Source organism: Ambystoma mexicanum, chromosome 10, assembly GCF_040938575.1.
Source record: "Ambystoma mexicanum isolate Mex_15411 chromosome 10, UKY_AmexF1_1, whole genome shotgun sequence".
Taxonomy (NCBI): domain Eukaryota; kingdom Metazoa; phylum Chordata; class Amphibia; order Caudata; family Ambystomatidae; genus Ambystoma; species Ambystoma mexicanum.
Window position 1 is genome coordinate 1122982280 of NC_090932.1, and position 22040 is coordinate 1123004319.

At 45.3% G+C, this 22040-nt stretch overlaps 1 protein-coding gene across 1 annotated transcript in view; it reads right to left on the reverse strand.

Moving 5' to 3' along the window:
* The window catches only part of SLC20A1 (solute carrier family 20 member 1), a 284197-nt gene that overhangs the window by 93632 nt on the left and 168525 nt on the right, over nt 1-22040 (reverse strand). The gene's annotated exons all lie outside the window — the stretch shown is intronic.

Here is a 22040-nt window from a genome sequence, read left to right on the forward strand (position 1 = left end):
CTTATAATAGACAGGAACAAGTGTCAGGATGCCTGGAAACGGCACAGATAGAGGAGACCACCTCAAGAAAAGCCTTGCAATGAGAAACAGCTTCAGCGCCAAAACAAGAATCTTGACAATGCGTGGAAAAGGAGACTTCATGAGTAACCCAGTCTATGTGGGGGTTGTGCCGCTGTAACCAGGGGATCCCTAAAATAACTATATTATGAGGGGCAGCAATGAGATCACAAGAAAGCTGTTCCTGATGCCCAGGACTGGTAGTCATAACGATAACAGGAGTTTGTTCCACCACCGGCCCAGATATTAGGGCGGTACCATCAAAAGCATTGACCATTTCGGGATTGGGTCGTCCTGACTGCAGCAATACCAATTTGCCAGACATAGGGGATATCGATATAATGGCTTGTGGCCCCAGAATCCAGTACAGCTGGCTTGTGTCTGGATATGCAAGCCATCAGACAAGTGGAAGGTAACAGACAAACAAGCAGTTAACAGGGCCACTGAAGACAAGGATTCCAAAGGATCAGCACCCGACAGCGGGACTCATACTGCAGCCGGGCTTTGGAGTTTCCCGACTTTCGTACAGGCTTTTTTGGGCAGTTTTGCAGCATATGTTCAGCCAAGCCACAATACATGCACAGGTTCGAGGACCGCCTACGTTTCCTTTCAGCTGAGGGTAAAAGGCCACATACCGGTCCAATTTGCATGGGCTCTGCATCCAGGGTTGAGGTGGCAAAGGTTTCTGTTCTAAGAGGGGGAACAGGGGAAGTTTTCTTTTCGCCTTTGCTTCCAGCCCTTCGAGCGTCTATTTGAAGGACCAAATCGAGGAGGTCCGGGTACTCCCCAGGTACTGTAGCAATAATATTCTTCAATTCATCGGAAAGCCCTTTATAAAGGTCTGCTGCCTTCTTCTCCTCAGGCCACCCCGTCTCAGCAGCCGACTGATTGAATCGGTCCAAATAGGTAAGTAACGAGGTGCCTCCCTGTTGGAGTTCCAAAAATTCCAAATCGGTGGCTTGCGATTTGCATCGGGTATCAAATACCAGGTTCATGGAATTAATTCGGGCATCCCAATCATATCTATTGGATACCAGTAGTGGATTGGCCCAGGCTGCTGCGGTGCCACCCAAATAGGAATATACAAAGGCTGCCTTAGTAGTGGAGTCAAGGAATGAAGCAGGGTGGCAGAGAAAATAAAATTTGCACCGATTGATGAAAGTATGATACGACTTTTGATCACCCTGAAACCGTTCCGGAGGCAGTAATGGAAACTGGGTAGACATTAATTCTGGGACTGGATCCTGCTGCAGTATGGGATAGAATGGGCCGTAACACCCGAGTAGTCCCGAGTCCCTAGATGAGGAACGCGCTAGTTCTTGCAGCGCATCCATTCTACGATGGACGTCCGACTGAGCAGTGGTCATGTCTCTGCGCAAATCCACAACTAACTTAACAGGCTGGACAAAGTATCTGCCACATCGATAAGAGGACTTCTGATTCTGTTATACTTACAGTGGTTAGTAGTGGACGCCCAATAAGCCTCTGAAGACCAGAGGATGTGTTGTTGAATCTCAATTGATCTGCCCTGTAAAGGCCTCCTTCAAGAGGGTGAACTTTCCTATGAAATACCACTCTGTCCGAGGTAACTAGACAGAAGTTAAGCTGGAAGAGCAAAATACCACTGGGTATTCACCAGCCTGAAAAGAAAGTAAGAACAATTTAGTACCGGAAGAATGAGGAATGTATAAGTAACAATTTTATGTTAAATGGAACTAACCTGAATGGGCTGGGAATTTGCTTAGTATGGAGGGTGGCAAAAAACTTTAATTCCGGTATTTTAAGTAACATTTCCTGATGGAACTCCTGGATATTAGTGGCAGGTTAGTAAAGGACCGGTTTTCCCCACGCGGAACAAGGGCGCTTTAATGGAAACAGAAGTGCTAGGGAAAACAGCAAGGCGTCCACAGTTCAAAGCACTCTGATTTAACATAAGCAGTTCTTAACAAGGGAAATCCAGTGACAATCCGTTAGGAGTTGTCGAAACAGAAAGTATATTGTGCCTCCTATTGTAATAAATATATTAATATTGGCCTACGCCAAGCTGCTCGAAAGTCGCTTGCGAAAGAAATCTGTGCTGCAAGGTCCTGACCTTAAATCCATGTAAGCCGCCATTTTATGTGAAACTGCCATTTTAGGATTCGTTGTGTAAAAGTCACCCTGTGAGCCGAAATGGTGGACGATGTCATTCCAGAATACAACATGGCCGTCTTAACCTCTGTACATAGCTAATATGTAATTTGCCTGCGGGCCACTTGTTGAGGTCATGAACTGAGACCTTGTCCTTCATTGACCTATGTGTAGAAGGATTACTCGTACAATGAAAACTAATCCACGAGCATATGTTGAGACAATGTATTCAAATACTGAACGAAGAACATCTGTTTAACTACATTGTATTAATGTTTAAGAAGGCCTGCATGGAAAACTTTAGAATACACAGTTATTGTATACGCTTGTTGATACATGTATTAAAGGCAAACCAGTTATATGCGGTTATTTGAGACTTGGCACGAACCCTAGATCGGTGATGTATTAAAAGGAATATTAACCCGAAGTGGGGCTGGACATCGCGCCCACTAAATGTATAAAAAGTGAATGCATTCTAATGTACAGTGTCTCTCACTGAACACACTGAACCACGCTGGAGTTCATTGCGTTGTACTGAGGGCCGATAGCTATCTGATTTTGCTCTGTTTTTTGTAACTGGGTTCAGTATAAAATAAAGTACTTTGTATGTTCCTTTGTAACCCGTGTTCGGTGTGTTTCCTTTTGGGGTACTCAGCCTCGATATTCTTTTTCTGTTTTCACAGAGTAAATAAGTCAAAAACCAGGTAAGCAAAGTACCAATTCGGGATCCAAGAGGAAAAATCCATTTACCAGTGTCGAAGTAGGAGGAACAAAGTCCGTAGAATGCAGGAGTCGGTAACCAGGAAACAACAAAGAATGAACGGGAGCGAGGGTTCAAAGAGGTCATAAGAAGCACTGGCGTATAGTATTGGGCTAGGCGTGTTGAGTGGGCGCAGAGGTGGGTGTATACATGAGCGTATACATGAAGTCCGTGTGCGCCGCGCTGACATTGCAGTCAACGGAGAGCCGAGAGCCGGGGGGGGGGGCGCCTAAGCCGCGCTGTTCCAAGAGGCGCCATGGCAACCTCCAAGTATGCTGGAGCGGGAATGCAGGTCTTCCGTGCCGTGGACAGCTACGGCGATGAAGGCTAGAAGCCAGAGCCGTGGCAATAGTGCTCACAATCCCGCCCCATTCTCTAAATACCACCACTCTTCAGAGGCAACTAATCTGGCTGAACCTTGAGAGGAGGGTCAAATAGGCTGAGCAGGAACAAAAGAGAACAGGGTCACATAGGGATTTATGTGCGTGGAGGACAGCGTGTAAGAAACTTAAGGAGCATCTTGCCGATAGAGCTGCGCAGGCAATGTTAAAGACTAAACAATTTTTTTATGCAAATGGGAATTGGGCCAATCATCTTCTGGTAGCCATGCTGCAGCGAGGGGACGCTGATAAACTGAGGATATTTGAGGTTCACGTTGGGTGGGTGTTTTGGAGGGGAGACTGGTCAGGCCCAATATTTGAGGGACGCAGACCCACTGAAGCTAACAGTTGAAACCCGTGAGGCTTTGAAGTCCAGATTGTGCCTGGGAATGTGGAATGGGCTATTAAAACGTTGACAAATAAAGCCCTTGGTCTGGTAGGTTTACAGCTTCCTTCAATAAAAGGTTTTGCTCTCTTCTGGTTGCCCCACTGGTATATCTCTGCAATTTGTTTTTGGTGTCTGGGAAGGTGGCCCGCCTCTATGGGTGCCTCCACCACTGTATTGATCCGCAAATCGGGGAAGGATCCAACGATCTACGATTCCTATCCCTCCATCACCCTTACCAATATAGCCTCAAAACTATTTTCAAAGATTCTCGCCCTCCACATGATGGAGGTTCTCCCCAGGGTTATAGACAGTGATCAGACAGGGTTCATCACAGGTTGCAGCACCCACAATAACGTCCAAATCCAGCACCACCTGGCAACCAACCAGATCTTGAGAGTCCGACAATCTGGCTTCCGGCCAGACCATGGCACAGAGTCAGCACTCCTTGACCTCAAAAACTAGATTGACGAGCTCAGGGATGAAGGGAACCCTGCCCCGTTACTCCTTGACTTATCCGCAGTGCTCGATCAATTCGATCACAAAATTCTTTGCCATCCCCCGACTACCTCAGCATCATTCTCACCAGAAGCTACGACCTGGATCGCCTCCTTCTTAGAAGGAAGAGCCAGGAGGGTCTCTGCTGAAAATGCAAGCGCTCCAACAGCTCCAATAAATTGTGGGGTTCCATATGGGTCTTGTGCCTCTCCCACGCTATACAATATTTTTGGTGTCCAGTCATTTGGTCGACTACAAACTGGTCGACTGCAATTTGGTCGACGTCATTTGGTCGAAAACCAAATGGTCGAATTTTTTTATTTTTTATTTATATATGTGTTTTGTGGGTTTTCGTTTAGAAAAAAAAAAGAAAGAAAAAAAAAGGGGTTTGGGGGGACCCCCCTCAAAAAAAAGGGGTAAAAATAAAAAAAATAAAAATTCGACCATTTGGTTTTCGACCAAATTGATTCGACCAGTTGTCCAGTCGACCAATTGTTTTCGACCAAATGACTGGCAACCATATTTTCACTAAACCACTCTTCGACCTCTTGTACTCCCTTGGGATAGCCTACACCAACTAGGCCAACGACACGCATATTTTTCTGCTCCTATCTGGAATCCAAGCCAAAGACGCAGACACCATGAGCTCATGGATGGCAATGCATGGACTATGTCTGAATGACGAGAAGCTGAACTCCTTCTGATCAGTCCTGCAACAGTGCTTAAAACTGGCCATTCAACATTGACAGCACTCAGATCACCGTCTCCCCTGCTGTGAAAAAGATGGGAGTATACACTGACACTACCCTATCCCTAACTCGACAGGTGATTGCAATTTCCTCCTCAGTAGCATACACCACTAATTTGAAATATGCCGCCAGACCCTTCCCGTCTACGGATAGTTGCCCAACGATTGCTCGGGCTGTGATAAGTGCCAGACTAGACTACTGCAATGCACCCTTTGCTGGCACGTACGCACACAGACAATCCAAAACAATGCCCTTCATGCAGCATTAAACATCTCTAAAATGGAACACATCTCCACCACCCAGAGAGACGTCCATTTGCTACCAATCCAAGAAAGGATCAGGTTCAAGACCCTTTCCATCATCCACAGGTGCATCTCCGGATATACCCACCCTACTTGTCCCAGAAAATCACCAAGACCTGCTCGTCTAGGCCCACCAGAACTCCTTACACACATAGCCTGGTCCAGCCCAAATTCAAACATGCCAAAGCGGGAGGCTCTAGCGATCCCCCCCATTGCTGCCAAACAATGGTACTCCCTCCCCCTTGCGATGAGAGCTGAACAATCTTATTGGGTTTTCCGCAGAGCTCTCATAGTGGATGCATTACCTCTCTGTGCCTTTGCATGTAACACACCACTGCTGTAATCTGCATGCAACTATCTTTCTGACTGTATTATTCATCGCCTAAATGGCCACTTGTAACATTCTGACTGTAAGCATCTCCACCCAAATTACCACATGTAACCGGTTCCTGCAACAGCGCCTTGATGCCTCCAGGTTTTTGTGCACTTTACAAATGCAAAAATGAATATTAAATAACGTGAGACGGTCCTTAATCTGCTAAAAGTGGGGCAGCTCTCGGGGTGGATGTGGGGATCGTCGCGCTGGACGCCCATAAAGCTTTGACAGGGTGGACTGGGGTTGCCTCGGGGGCGGGGTTCTAGAACAATTTGGGGTTGGTCTGAGGTTTATCAAATGGGTTATGGTCATTTATCGGGATAAATCGACCTCTCTCCATGCTAATGGGCGGCTATCGTCTAGTTTGCCAATAACCAGGGACACCAGGCAGGGCTGCCCGCTATCCCCACTGATGTTTGCGCGTAGCATGGAGCTGCTTTCCAGCCGTATTAGGGGAAACACAGGCATAGAAGGGATTGGGGGGGATAAGCTATAAGATCTCTCTCTCTAAGCAGATGACATCCTGCTAACTTTGCGAAAACCACCACGCCACATTGGTTGAGCTATTACGGGAGCTAGTAGATTTTGGTCAGGTCCCCGGCTTCAAAATTTATTTTGACAAGTTGCATGGGTTCGATGTTTCCTTGAGATCCCAAGATAGGTTGGAGCTCTGACCCAGATACAATGGTCCCGGGTGTCTATCCCCTACCTAGGTGTACATATCCCCAGTAGGATTTCAGAGGTTTTTCACTGTCATTTCCCGCCTTTGTTCCAGGAGTTGTCTGAGGATTTAATTTGGTGGGGGCGGCAGGAAACATCCTGGTTTGGCAGGTTAAAATTAATTTCATCCCTCGGGTACTTTACCTTTGTTCAGTGCTGCCGGTTAGGATCCCTGACTCAGCTTCACACACTTCAGGGGTGGATTCTCAAATTCATATGTGGTAATAAGCAAGACCCACAGGGCAGGTGGTCTAGGAGTCCATGACATATTTCGCTATAAACTCAGCGGTGCAGGTTTCACATGTGCTCACCTGGGGAGACGCCACTATGCAACCGAAATGGAAAGTAATCGAGCAAGCCCATTCGGTAGTGCAGTTGATTCATCTCCAATATGTAGAGAACAGCTGCATGATACCAGACTGCAGATTCTCACTCTTAACCACAACTTGAAACACACTTTACTATATGCAGAGGGCACTATGCAGCTGGAGCACAGCGCTAGGGGAGGGCCCGTTCGCACCTATCCGGAGAAATACAGGCTATGAAACAGTGTGCGATAGTAGGAGATTTGAGGCATGGGCAACTGGTGGGTTGGTGACTCGCAGCAAAGGGAGGGGAGCCCACTGACCTTTCAAGGGTTTCAAAGGAACCTTTTCCATGCCCTAAATTAGCAATTTCGCCATGCGCTTTTGAGACACTGGGCTTCCCACCCGCCCACGAAACGTGGGGCCACTAGGCCACTAAATGCTCTTGAATTGGTTGTTCCTGTGGGAAGGCAGGAGGGTGTTTCTCAGGGGCGGGTCTCCCAACTATATACGCTGTTAGACACAGTGGACCCAGTGGTGCGCTTGCCATATATGAGTAAGTGGGAGGGTGATTTGGTGGGCCAATAGAGGATGAAGCGTGGTTTAGAATATAGGCGAGGATGCATACATCCTCACAGATTATATTTATTTCTTATAAAGCTCAACATGCCGGTAGGCCTCAGTGTGCTACATAAAACATACAAGATAAGAACAATAACAAGAAATCATAAGCAGAACATCCGATAGAAAAGAAAAATCAGGAGTGCAATAATAGTCAACTCAACAAATCCTATAGGTGCACCGGGGTATCAGTACAGGATAATCCTCACATTGGTAGGAGATGACATTGTCTAGGTTCTTGCATAAACTAAGGAACTATGGTAGATTATTTTGGCCACATCCTATAATAATACAGTCTGTATAACTCTTAGTTCACCAGGATTTAACTTGTACCCTACGCAGAAACCTCAAGTCCTGGGTTTGAATATGGTTTTGCCCCATTCTTTGGTGCAACCATGACCAGAGCTTTGTTCCTAAGCGCCTCCCTTGGCTCAGGAAAATATGCAAATTCTCCACATTGGTAATAATGATTACGATTGAGACCCTTCTCTTTTTATTTTCTTCGCTTTCCTTCTAGACCCTAGACTGAAAGATGGATTTTAAGGATTTTCCAAGGAACAATCTTGTAAAAATTGTTTTTTTTCCCCTTTAAACAATTAAATCAAGTAAAAAAAAAAAAAGATTTTGTGTATCTATAAGAAGTCCCCTCATGATCTTTTCAATATCTTTAGGCATTAGGAATTTCCTAATACGAATGTCCTTTGGTGGTAAAACATCCTGGATGAATTTAGAGAGAACCACCGATCCAACTGGTTTCAGGTTGGATGGGATAGTACCATGGAGAGATTCCATTACGGAGCTCTGGACTGGGCAGGGCAGGTTAATAATATCTGGGGTTCACCTGTTTTTAGAATTCTACTATTCAATGTTCCCGAAAAGAACGTTTCAGTTGGACTGGTCTGGCTATATTGATAGCGTTAACAGGATGATCTGTTTGAGAACAGTTATCCGCTCTTTCAGCATGCAAATGTCGTACCCTCATATCCAGTGGGTCAACCCAAGAGCAGAATTGAGGTAGCGGATGATTCATTCTTGGATAAGTGCCCATCTTTCAACATTGATTACTTCAGCATCTGCCCTAAACATGTTCGAGGATTGTATCAGTGCTTCTGTTAGAGCACCCTCCTGTCAGAGGCTGCATAGTCACCGCCAATGAGGAGGCTAAGGTATTGGTGTTGCAGGTTTTGATTCTCCAGTGGCATATCCCCCAATTTATCCAAATGTTCCTTCAGTAATGGTTTAGTGGGAGGGGATAATACGTCCTTCCCCACCTCCATGCTGATTATAGAAGTATCCCTGATTAATCCCAATACCCCGTCTCAGCAGCCGACTGATTGAATCGGTCCAAATAGGTAAGTAACGAGGTGCCTCCCTGTTGGAGTTCCAAAAATTCCAAATCGGTGGCTTGCGATTTGCATCGGGTATCAAATACCAGGTTCATGGAATTAATTCGGGCATCCCAATCATATCTATTGGATACCAGTAGTGGATTGGCCCAGGCTGCTGCGGTGCCACCCAAATAGGAATATACAAAGGCTGCCTTAGTAGTGGAGTCAAGGAATGAAGCAGGGTGGCAGAGAAAATAAAATTTGCACCGATTGATGAAAGTATGATACGACTTTTGATCACCCTGAAACCGTTCCGGAGGCAGTAATGGAAACTGGGTAGACATTAATTCTGGGACTGGATCCTGCTGCAGTATGGGATAGAATGGGCCGTAACACCCGAGTAGTCCCGAGTCCCTAGATGAGGAACGCGCTAGTTCTTGCAGCGCATCCATTCTACGATGGACGTCCGACTGAGCAGTGGTCATGTCTCTGCGCAAATCCACAACTAACTTAACAGGCTGGACAAAGTATCTGCCACATCGATAAGAGGACTTCTGATTCTGTTATACTTACAGTGGTTAGTAGTGGACGCCCAATAAGCCTCTGAAGACCAGAGGATGTGTTGTTGAATCTCAATTGATCTGCCCTGTAAAGGCCTCCTTCAAGAGGGTGAACTTTCCTATGAAATACCACTCTGTCCGAGGTAACTAGACAGAAGTTAAGCTGGAAGAGCAAAATACCACTGGGTATTCACCAGCCTGAAAAGAAAGTAAGAACAATTTAGTACCGGAAGAATGAGGAATGTATAAGTAACAATTTTATGTTAAATGGAACTAACCTGAATGGGCTGGGAATTTGCTTAGTATGGAGGGTGGCAAAAAACTTTAATTCCGGTATTTTAAGTAACATTTCCTGATGGAACTCCTGGATATTAGTGGCAGGTTAGTAAAGGACCGGTTTTCCCCACGCGGAACAAGGGCGCTTTAATGGAAACAGAAGTGCTAGGGAAAACAGCAAGGCGTCCACAGTTCAAAGCACTCTGATTTAACATAAGCAGTTCTTAACAAGGGAAATCCAGTGACAATCCGTTAGGAGTTGTCGAAACAGAAAGTATATTGTGCCTCCTATTGTAATAAATATATTAATATTGGCCTACGCCAAGCTGCTCGAAAGTCGCTTGCGAAAGAAATCTGTGCTGCAAGGTCCTGACCTTAAATCCATGTAAGCCGCCATTTTATGTGAAACTGCCATTTTAGGATTCGTTGTGTAAAAGTCACCCTGTGAGCCGAAATGGTGGACGATGTCATTCCAGAATACAACATGGCCGTCTTAACCTCTGTACATAGCTAATATGTAATTTGCCTGCGGGCCACTTGTTGAGGTCATGAACTGAGACCTTGTCCTTCATTGACCTATGTGTAGAAGGATTACTCGTACAATGAAAACTAATCCACGAGCATATGTTGAGACAATGTATTCAAATACTGAACGAAGAACATCTGTTTAACTACATTGTATTAATGTTTAAGAAGGCCTGCATGGAAAACTTTAGAATACACAGTTATTGTATACGCTTGTTGATACATGTATTAAAGGCAAACCAGTTATATGCGGTTATTTGAGACTTGGCACGAACCCTAGATCGGTGATGTATTAAAAGGAATATTAACCCGAAGTGGGGCTGGACATCGCGCCCACTAAATGTATAAAAAGATAATGCATTCTAATGTACAGTGTCTCTCACTGAACACACTGAACCACGCTGGAGTTCATTGCGTTGTACTGAGGGCCGATAGCTATCTGATTTTGCTCTGTTTTTTGTAACTGGGTTCAGTATAAAATAAAGTACTTTGTGTGTTCCTTTGTAACCCGTGTTCGGTGTGTTTCCTTTTGGGGTACTCAGCCTCGATATTCTTTTTCTGTTTTCACAGAGTAAATAAGTCAAAAACCAGGTAAGCAAAGTACCAATTCGGGATCCAAGAGGAAAAATCCATTTACCAGTGTCGAAGTAGGAGGAACAAAGTCCGTAGAATGCAGGAGTCGGTAACCAGGAAACAACAAAGAATGAACGGGAGCGAGGGTTCAAAGAGGTCATAAGAAGCACTGGCGTATAGTATTGGGCTAGGCGTGTTGAGTGGGCGCAGAGGTGGGTGTATACATGAGCGTATACATGAAGTCCGTGTGCGCCGCGCTAACATTGCAGTCAACGGAGAGCCGAGAGCCGGGGGGGGGGGCGCCTAAGCCGCGCTGTTCCAAGAGGCGCCATGGCAACCTCCAAGTATGCTGGAGCGGGAATGCAGGTCTTCCGTGCCGTGGACAGCTACGGCGATGAAGGCTAGAAGCCAGAGCCGTGGCAATAGTGCTCACAATCCCGCCCCATTCTCTAAATACCACCACTCTTCAGAGGCAACTAATCTGGCTGAACCTTGAGAGGAGGGTCAAATAGGCTGAGCAGGAACAAAAGAGAACAGGGTCACATAGGGATTTATGTGCGTGGAGGACAGCGTGTAAGAAACTTAAGGAGCATCTTGCCGATAGAGCTGCGCAGGCAATGTTAAAGACTAAACAATTTTTTTATGCAAATGGGAATTGGGCCAATCATCTTCTGGTAGCCATGCTGCAGCGAGGGGACGCTGATAAACTGAGGATATTTGAGGTTCACGTTGGGTGGGTGTTTTGGAGGGGAGACTGGTCAGGCCCAATATTTGAGGGACGCAGACCCACTGAAGCTAACAGTTGAAACCCGTGAGGCTTTGAAGTCCAGATTGTGCCTGGGAATGTGGAATGGGCTATTAAAACGTTGACAAATAAAGCCCTTGGTCTGGTAGGTTTACAGCTTCCTTCAATAAAAGGTTTTGCTCTCTTCTGGTTGCCCCACTGGTATATCTCTGCAATTTGTTTTTGGTGTCTGGGAAGGTGGCCCGCCTCTATGGGTGCCTCCACCACTGTATTGATCCGCAAATCGGGGAAGGATCCAACGATCTACGATTCCTATCCCTCCATCACCCTTACCAATATAGCCTCAAAACTATTTTCAAAGATTCTCGCCCTCCACATGATGGAGGTTCTCCCCAGGGTTATAGACAGTGATCAGACAGGGTTCATCACAGGTTGCAGCACCCACAATAACGTCCAAATCCAGCACCACCTGGCAACCAACCAGATCTTGAGAGTCCGACAATCTGGCTTCCGGCCAGACCATGGCACAGAGTCAGCACTCCTTGACCTCAAAAACTAGATTGACGAGCTCAGGGATGAAGGGAACCCTGCCCCGTTACTCCTTGACTTATCCGCAGTGCTCGATCAATTCGATCACAAAATTCTTTGCCATCCCCCGACTACCTCAGCATCATTCTCACCAGAAGCTACGACCTGGATCGCCTCCTTCTTAGAAGGAAGAGCCAGGAGGGTCTCTGCTGAAAATGCAAGCGCTCCAACAGCTCCAATAAATTGTGGGGTTCCATATGGGTCTTGTGCCTCTCCCACGCTATACAATATTTTTGGTGTCCAGTCATTTGGTCGACTAAAAACTGGTCGACTGCAATTTGGTCGACGTCATTTGGTCGAAAACCAAATGGTCGAATTTTTTTATTTTTTATTTATATATGTGTTTTGTGGGTTTTCGTTTAGAGAAAAAAAAAAGGGGATTGGGGGGACCCCCCTCAAAAAAAAGGGGTAAAAATAAAAAAAATAAAAATTCGACCATTTGGTTTTCGACCAAATTGATTCGACCAGTTGTCCAGTCGACCAATTGTTTTCGACCAAATGACTGGCAACCATATTTTCACTAAACCACTCTTCGACCTCTTGTACTCCCTTGGGATAGCCTACACCAACTATGCCAACGACACGCATATTTTTCTGCTCCTATCTGGAATCCAAGCCAAAGACGCAGACACCATGAGCTCATGGATGGCAATGCATGGACTATGTCTGAATGACGAGAAGCTGAACTCCTTCTGATCAGTCCTGCAACAGTGCTTAAAACTGGCCATTCAACATTGACAGCACTCAGATCACCGTCTCCCCTGCTGTGAAAAAGATGGGAGTATACACTGACACTACCCTATCCCTAACTCGACAGGTGATTGCAATTTCCTCCTCAGTAGCATACACCACTAATTTGAAATATGCCGCCAGACCCTTCCCGTCTACGGATAGTTGCCCAACGATTGCTCGGGCTGTGATAAGTGCCAGACTAGACTACTGCAATGCACCCTTTGCTGGCACGTACGCACACAGACAATCCAAAACAATGCCCTTCATGCAGCATTAAACATCTCTAAAATGGAACACATCTCCACCACCCAGAGAGACGTCCATTTGCTACCAATCCAAGAAAGGATCAGGTTCAAGACCCTTTCCATCATCCACAGGTGCATCTCCGGATATACCCACCCTACTTGTCCCAGAAAATCACCAAGACCTGCTCGTCTAGGCCCACCAGAACTCCTTACACACATAGCCTGGTCCAGCCCAAATTCAAACATGCCAAAGCGGGAGGCTCTAGCGATCCCCCCCATTGCTGCCAAACAATGGTACTCCCTCCCCCTTGCGATGAGAGCTGAACAATCTTATTGGGTTTTCCGCAGAGCTCTCATAGTGGATGCATTACCTCTCTGTGCCTTTGCATGTAACACACCACTGCTGTAATCTGCATGCAACTATCTTTCTGACTGTATTATTCATCGCCTAAATGGCCACTTGTAACATTCTGACTGTAAGCATCTCCACCCAAATTACCACATGTAACCGGTTCCTGCAACAGCGCCTTGATGCCTCCAGGTTTTTGTGCACTTTACAAATGCAAAAATGAATATTAAATAACGTGAGACGGTCCTTAATCTGCTAAAAGTGGGGCAGCTCTCGGGGTGGATGTGGGGATCGTCGCGCTGGACGCCCATAAAGCTTTGACAGGGTGGACTGGGGTTGCCTCGGGGGCGGGGTTCTAGAACAATTTGGGGTTGGTCTGAGGTTTATCAAATGGGTTATGGTCATTTATCGGGATAAATCGACCTCTCTCCATGCTAATGGGCGGCTATCGTCTAGTTTGCCAATAACCAGGGACACCAGGCAGGGCTGCCCGCTATCCCCACTGATGTTTGCGCGTAGCATGGAGCTGCTTTCCAGCCGTATTAGGGGAAACACAGGCATAGAAGGGATTGGGGGGGATAAGCTATAAGATCTCTCTCTCTAAGCAGATGACATCCTGCTAACTTTGCGAAAACCACCACGCCACATTGGTTGAGCTATTACGGGAGCTAGTAGATTTTGGTCAGGTCCCCGGCTTCAAAATTTATTTTGACAAGTTGCATGGGTTCGATGTTTCCTTGAGATCCCAAGATAGGTTGGAGCTCTGACCCAGATACAATGGTCCCGGGTGTCTATCCCCTACCTAGGTGTACATATCCCCAGTAGGATTTCAGAGGTTTTTCACTGTCATTTCCCGCCTTTGTTCCAGGAGTTGTCTGAGGATTTAATTTGGTGGGGGGCGGCAGGAAACATCCTGGTTTGGCAGGTTAAAATTAATTTCATCCCTCGGGTACTTTACCTTTGTTCAGTGCTGCCGGTTAGGATCCCTGACTCAGCTTCACACACTTCAGGGGTGGATTCTCAAATTCATATGTGGTAATAAGCAAGACCCACAGGGCAGGTGGTCTAGGAGTCCATGACATATTTCGCTATAAACTCAGCGGTGCAGGTTTCACATGTGCTCACCTGGGGAGACGCCACTATGCAACCGAAATGGAAAGTAATCGAGCAAGCCCATTCGGTAGTGCAGTTGATTCATCTCCAATATGTAGAGAACAGCTGCATGATACCAGACTGCAGATTCTCACTCTTAACCACAACTTGAAACACACTTTACTATATGCAGAGGGCACTATGCAGCTGGAGCACAGCGCTAGGGGAGGGCCCGTTCGCACCTATCCGGAGAAATACAGGCTATGAAACAGTGTGCGATAGTAGGAGATTTGAGGCATGGGCAACTGGTGGGTTGGTGACTCGCAGCAAAGGGAGGGGAGCCCACTGACCTTTCAAGGGTTTCAAAGGAACCTTTTCCATGCCCTAAATTAGCAATTTCGCCATGCGCTTTTGAGACACTGGGCTTCCCACCCGCCCACGAAACGTGGGGCCACTAGGCCACTAAATGCTCTTGAATTGGTTGTTCCTGTGGGAAGGCAGGAGGGTGTTTCTCAGGGGCGGGTCTCCCAACTATATACGCTGTTAGACACAGTGGACCCAGTGGTGCGCTTGCCATATATGAGTAAGTGGGAGGGTGATTTGGTGGGCCAATAGAGGATGAAGCGTGGTTTAGAATATAGGCGAGGATGCATACATCCTCACAGATTATATTTATTTCTTATAAAGCTCAACATGCCGGTAGGCCTCAGTGTGCTACATAAAACATACAAGATAAGAACAATAACAAGAAATCATAAGCAGAACATCCGATAGAAAAGAAAAATCAGGAGTGCAATAATAGTCAACTCAACAAATCCTATAGGTGCACCGGGGTATCAGTACAGGATAATCCTCACATTGGTAGGAGATGACATTGTCTAGGTTCTTGCATAAACTAAGGAACTATGGTAGATTATTTTGGCCACATCCTATAATAATACAGTCTGTATAACTCTTAGTTCACCAGGATTTAACTTGTACCCTACGCAGAAACCTCAAGTCCTGGGTTTGAATATGGTTTTGCCCCATTCTTTGGTGCAACCATGACCAGAACTTTGTTCCTAAGCGCCTCCCTTGGCTCAGGAAAATATGCAAATTCTCCACATTGGTAATAATGATTACGATTGAGACCCTTCTCTTTTTATTTTCTTCGCTTTCCTTCTAGACCCTAGACTGAAAGATGGATTTTAAGGATTTTCCAAGGAACAATCTTGTAAAAATAGTTTTTTTTCCCTTTAAACAATTAAATCAAGTAAAAAAAAAAAAAGATTTTGTGTATCTATAAGAAGTCCCCTCATGATCTTTTCAATATCTTTAGGCATTAGGAATTTCCTAATACGAATGTCCTTTGGTGGTAAAACATCCTGGATGAATTTAGAGAGAACCACCGATCCAACTGGTTTCAGGTTGGATGGGATAGTACCATGGAGAGATTCCATTACGGAGCTCTGGACTGGGCAGGGCAGGTTAATAATATCTGGGGTTCACCTGTTTTTAGAATTCTACTATTCAATGTTCCCGAAAAGAACGTTTCAGTTGGACTGGTCTGGCTATATTGATAGCGTTAACAGGATGATCTGTTTGAGAACAGTTATCCGCTCTTTCAGCATGCAAACGTCGTACCCTCATATCCAGTGGGTCAACCCAAGAGCAGAATTGAGGTAGCGGATGATTCATTCTTGGATAAGTGCCCATCTTTCAACATTGATTACTTCAGCATCTGCCCTAAACATGTTCGAGGATTGTATCAGTGCTTCTGTTAGAGCACCCTCCTGTCAGAGGCTGCATAGTCACCGCCAATGAGGAGGCTAAGGTATTGGTGTTGCAGGTTTTGATTCTCCAGTGGCATATCCCCCAATGTATCCAAATGTTCCTTCAGTAATGGTTTAGTGGGAGGGGATAATACGTCCTTCCCCACCTCCATGCTGATTATAGAAGTATCCCTGATTAATCCCAATACTCCTGGCTCAAATGCATCAATAGATTGTAGCCTCCTAGCCTGGAGCCTTTGTTTCCTCTGACCACTCCGATCCATAACTTCTGCCAATTGACTACTGTTCATATTAGAGGCTGAAAACTCAGAAGGAGAGCCGGGCTGCTTAGTACCAATTCCAACTTGGCGGAACTAATTCCTTGCACCTGGTCTATGGAGGCGTGGACATTGGGGAGGTCTCAATTACAATTTCAGGCATCATTTCTGAAACATGGGGGATGAGCATGCACTCTAGTAACTGGCCTTATGTGGGCCACAATTGTTAGATTAATAAAGGCAAAAGGGGACCTAACCTGCTCACAAACAGTGGGTAGTAGTTCCCTGTACCCCAATATCAGTAGGCGTGAGCGTTAAACATTATGAGCGTTATAGCTCAGTAAGGGCCTATGACACAAATATAGCAATTTAGAAAAGGCCTAATGTTTTTTCTGACATGCTCTGTGCTTAGCCTCAGAAAGCTCAACAACATAAGGGACTCAACATGGCCCGACAGACTCCTGGGCAACAGCAGATTTACCAAGGAGGCATCGCAACATACAGAACGCCCACCCAACTGAAGCCACCGATGCACGGATCCCAAAATCAGAAGGAAACAACTCCAACGCCGCAGCAGTCCGGCAAAGCTGAGCGGCAGGACCAGAAGGCCCTGCAAAGGTGGAAACATTTGTGAAACAAGTTCATGACAGCCGAGGTATGAGAAGTCCCACAGCCTTCAGACCTGCTGAAGGGAGAGCTCAGGCCGCCACCCACCAACAAGCCGCACCGCAGCGTGCACACAAACATGTATGCACATGCAACCGGCTACCTCAGTCAGTTAGGGGCTGCCCCTACAAATTCTGTAACAGATGGTACCTCACGCTGGAGAGGCTTCACTGCATGTCAGCTGATTACTCTGAACTGCTGGCGTAGTTGCGTTGCAGTGGATTCTCTCTTTCACATGGTATGGACGTGTGGGAATGTGGGTCTTTTAAGGAGTGCTGTACAAAATCAAGGATGTCACAGGGTTGCCTCTTCCCATGGATCCCTAGGTGGGACTCCTAGGTTGCGGATCCAATGGCCACCCCGATTGGACACTTTATTGGCAGCTACATTAACTATCGCTCGAAACTGGAAATCTGTGGAAGGTCCAGTGCTCCAGATGTGGTGTGGAAAAAATGACTGCATTGTGTGGGGGGAGGTATAGCAAGTATGTGTCCGTCCGGAAGCTTTTCATTGACTTTACAGAAAACCGCCCAGTGATAGTGGCCAAACCCTCACTTATGCGACACTTTGTTTTAATGAGGCTGGTTTGTAAGGCGGCGTTAGGGTTGAAAGATTAATGGGCGGTGGGGGTCAGGGTTATTAGATTTCTCCTGATGCGCATTACATATGCCATTCCATACCTCTGCTATTGTATTTGTGTTCATGCATATGTCATTTCCCACATTATGTTAAATAGATGTTTTTTGAAGAAAAAGAAAGATTGCCATATCGGTACTTAATGTTTGAAAGGCCTGCGGGGCTTAGAAGAGGGTTGATATACTGAGCTCAGAGATTTCAAAATTCACTAAGTAGGTGGCTGGGTCTTCCCCATTATGCAATTTCTGCAGGATTGTAGGGGGCACAGAAGTTTGTTCCCATCTCTCCGTCATATAACTAACAATAGGGTAGGATCTTTCCATTGCTGAAGCATCCTGGAGGCTTGGCAGTCTGCTTCTATTAGCTTGGGTATTTCTCATTCGGCTGGTTCTTTCCCTGGCCTCCCGTATCTGTTCCAACAAACCCCTTTTCAATAACTCCACCAGGTCAGTGGGTTTCTCTGGAAGTTCTGCTCCGTTTGGGGTACCGTCATACCTGGCTGATTCCGAAGAGTACTTAGATTCCTCTGTTAGGGAGTCAAGACTAAGGAATTCCAGTTCCACGCCCACCTCTCAGATCCATTGGTGAAGGGTCTCAGTGCCCGCAGTCACCCAGGAGTCTCCTGATTTCTGAACGAGGCATTTGTTACTTCGAACCACCCAAGTCTCACTTGCTCTCATCTCTCTCGTGCTCTTGTACTCTTCACTTCTGTTCATTCCTGCTGTTACTTTACCTGACCTTTCACCCCGTAATCTCCATTTCTCTACCTCACGCTCCCCCTGTTATTCCGCCTTACCGCTACTACTTTCTCTGACCAACTACAGAATCCGCTCCACACTACACACCTCCTCCCACACTCACCCTCTTTCACTATCCAGCCAACTTGCTCTCTCAGTCTCATTTACTCCCCTACTCTTTCACCAAGTCTCAATCACCCTACTCACTACACACCCAAGTACCACTTTCACCAACTAGTACCTCATCTTCCCCACTCTCCCCGCTAGTCTTCTCCGCTCTCCGCTCCATTGTCCTTCCACCACCTGGTCTCTTGGTCCGCCTCCCCCACTTGATCTCAGTCGAACACCACACTATCCCATTCTCCCATCCTTCCCTTTTTATCCTGCCCCTAGCCCCCTTCCTTTGGCACTCAGGATCACCTGGTTCTCTGGTCCAATCTCTGCCTTGCTCTCGCCCAGCGGCCGGGTTACACAGGTGTGTAGCCATAATGCACCCTCTAAGCCCCGCCCCTTTCCAAACATGGTTCGGCCAGTGTTTGACATTCGCTGTTCCGGGTCTCGATTGCAAGAGTGCGTAGTCAGTTGTGGATGAGCATCTTTATTTTCGGTTTGCATTGAGCAACGTTCCGACGGCTATCCTTTCGCCACCCATCTCTTGCCGTTGAGTTGCATCCGATGTCCTCCGCCACAAGGATTTATGGGTAGGATAGTTCTGAAATGGAAGCGAGAAAACACTGGACAGCATGTTGTACGGCAGGTATGGGATTATTATGAGTGGTACTTTCCTTTTGCAATCAGGCACAAAAAGGGGAGTAGGGCAGAAACTGGAGCTCTCCCTACTCCCTCACCCCGCCTCTGGGGAAGGGCTGGCTCTGGCACACACTCTGGTAGGCCACCTGCCCCAAGTTGGACGCAGTCCCCATTTCCCCTAGACATAACATATATATATTCCTTAACAAAGGGCATGGTTATATTCAGCAGCATTTAATTCCCTAAATCCAACCTGCCATATCTATGACAATCAGACTTGTAGTGCAATATGTGATGCACCAGTTTCCTAAACAAACATTTTGCAACAACCTGTCACAATCTAGGGCTGAACAAATATCTTACTTTAGTTTCTTAAAGGCCACCTCCTGTGGTGCTCCCCATTTGAATAAAATGTGTTACTAGTTCAAATCTTTTCACTAAAGCTGAATTCTTTCCAGCGGACAGCCTATAAATGTTAGCAAACCTTTGTTACCACCATAAAGTGTGCAAAATATACAATCCTGTTTGCCTTGTACTTAAAAAGAAGATATGGTTTAACGGGAACTTAAAAAACACGGAATTCAAATTTCTCTAATTTGGCATCTAGGATCAGTGGTTTAGTGCTCTCAGTTCGGTGCGGTTTTGGAAATTCATTAAAGTAAACAACAAAATATAAACAAACAGCTCAACTATACAATTTTAAAAAGTTTACATCGGCTAGTGTATTGCATCCCTTTGTTAAAAACGGACCCATCTTTAAAAATGGACCTATCTTTTCTTAATCCCAAGGTTGTAAACCCAAGGGAAATAGGGTGGCTCCTTCCACTTGACCCTAACCACTGGCTGAAGGGAACCATCTCATGCTGGTGGTTGCTAAGGATGATTGAGCCGCTCTCTGGTTCTGTGGTTATATTAACCCAGCAAGACTGAAAATTGGTCTATAAGCCCCAAGACAATTTGCGGAGGGCCAAATGTGGTCCTCATTAAACTCCCTGTTGCTCCAGCAGATGCAACCCTCAGTCAAAGGCCAAACAAGGAGGTTTATAGGTACATCTGGTGCAGCCTTTGGTTTCAGGCTGAAAGCTCGTCTTATGGGAAGGGGAGGCTTAGTTTACAGCTTAGCACATGGATGCAAACTCAATAAACAGGGCCTTAGAAGGTTATTATAAAAAACGAACATTTTATTCCCAGAATAATATAGCACAATTAGAGTTTAAAAATGGCAAAAATGTTGGCGCCCCTCCACTGAGAGCAAACAGCCAAATAAACTGCTGAATGGCATGGTTCACATTGAGGAAGGTCCACAACCACCTTTTAGCTCATTGTACCTTAGGAGAAATAACAATTTGCATACAAGTCTGATCGCACCCACAAGCACAGTCCGGCACCAAAATGCTTGGTACATTTTAGAATTGTTATTTAGTCAAACTATGCTTAGGAAAAGTAAAGGAAAAATACTAACTGGACTACAGGCCTATCTCACGCCTGCAATCTACTGAAGCAATCGTGTTTGAGAATCTTATTTTTAAAATTTATTTGAATTCAGCTGAGTAAACTCAACTTTTTCAAAAACATTTTTAAATTGCACTTAAAATCTGCAAGTTTACAAATTTACAATCTCCTTGCTGAACACTGAAATCTCATAATATATATATATATATATATATCCAAGCTGAAGACTAAGAAGGAGCAGTCCAGTTACAGCTGCCGCATCCCCACACAAGAAATGTCCTGCACGAGGCACTCCTTGATGTATGTAGAAAAGTATAAAGTTATGTAATAGTAGTATAAAGCAATTATTCGGGGAGCACAGGTGCGGGGGAGAAGAGACAGACCTGGCACATGGGCTGTTCAATAATGACGTGATTAAGGGTTCCCAAAATTAGTGAACTTGCGTCCCCTGCACACTATCTAAAGCCAAAATTAGGCAAGACGTTTTATTGCGAATAAATCCTAATAAATATGTTGAGTTGTCTGGATCTAGACAAACATTTAATGTGTCTTTAGATACTCCACATTAGATAACATTCAATATTCAACAAAACATAATAACTTTTCTCAATTTGTTTTTGGTACAAAAAATAATATATTTTAACAAATAAAACCCAGCATGTTTCGAGAATTCATCTCTTCATCAGGGGTTCAACATTATTTCATATTCCTTCATAATTTCTAAAAATAATACAAAAAGATATACCGTATACATGTACTTGTCTTCAATACACAAATATGAATGTGAACATCATGAAGTTAAACTTAAGTAATAAATGTAATAGCATCTGTATATGTAAGTACCTAAAATTCCTCTGGTCCAACTTGCACAAATGTGCTATGGACAATGATAGATGGAGCTGTCCAAATGTGGTAAGTGGCCCACTGCTCCTTGAGGTACAAGATTGGATGTCTTTTCTAAACACACATTCAAACCAAAGTCCAGGTCACATAGGTTTCAAGGTAAAGGATGAAGGAAAGACCAACTATCTCACCTTTTCTTCTTGAAGCTCACCATGAGGAACTAATAGCAGTCCCAAGTCCTGCAGAATATGCTCCTCCCTATAAGGATGGAATCACCAAAACAAAGATAAGGGGCTATGTAATTGTATAGTGCATGCGATATATGCTATATATCTCAATAATGGAACTCCAGGACTCTGCGCCAATTATTCAAATACAATTACTGTGCTTTAATCACTGTTAAAACAAAAAAAGTGCCCTTGTTGATAACACGTGTTTCAGCTCAGCAGAGCCTCTCTCAAATCTGGGCTGAATCTATACAGATATTCCAATATGATTCTCGTCTCCTTGCACAGTAAATTAGAAATATTCATTTAAAATTGAAAGTTCGTGCTCAGCCAACGCGAGGGAATACTTTGTGCTGCAGAATGGATGAATATTTCTAATTTACTGTGCAAGGCGACGAGAATCA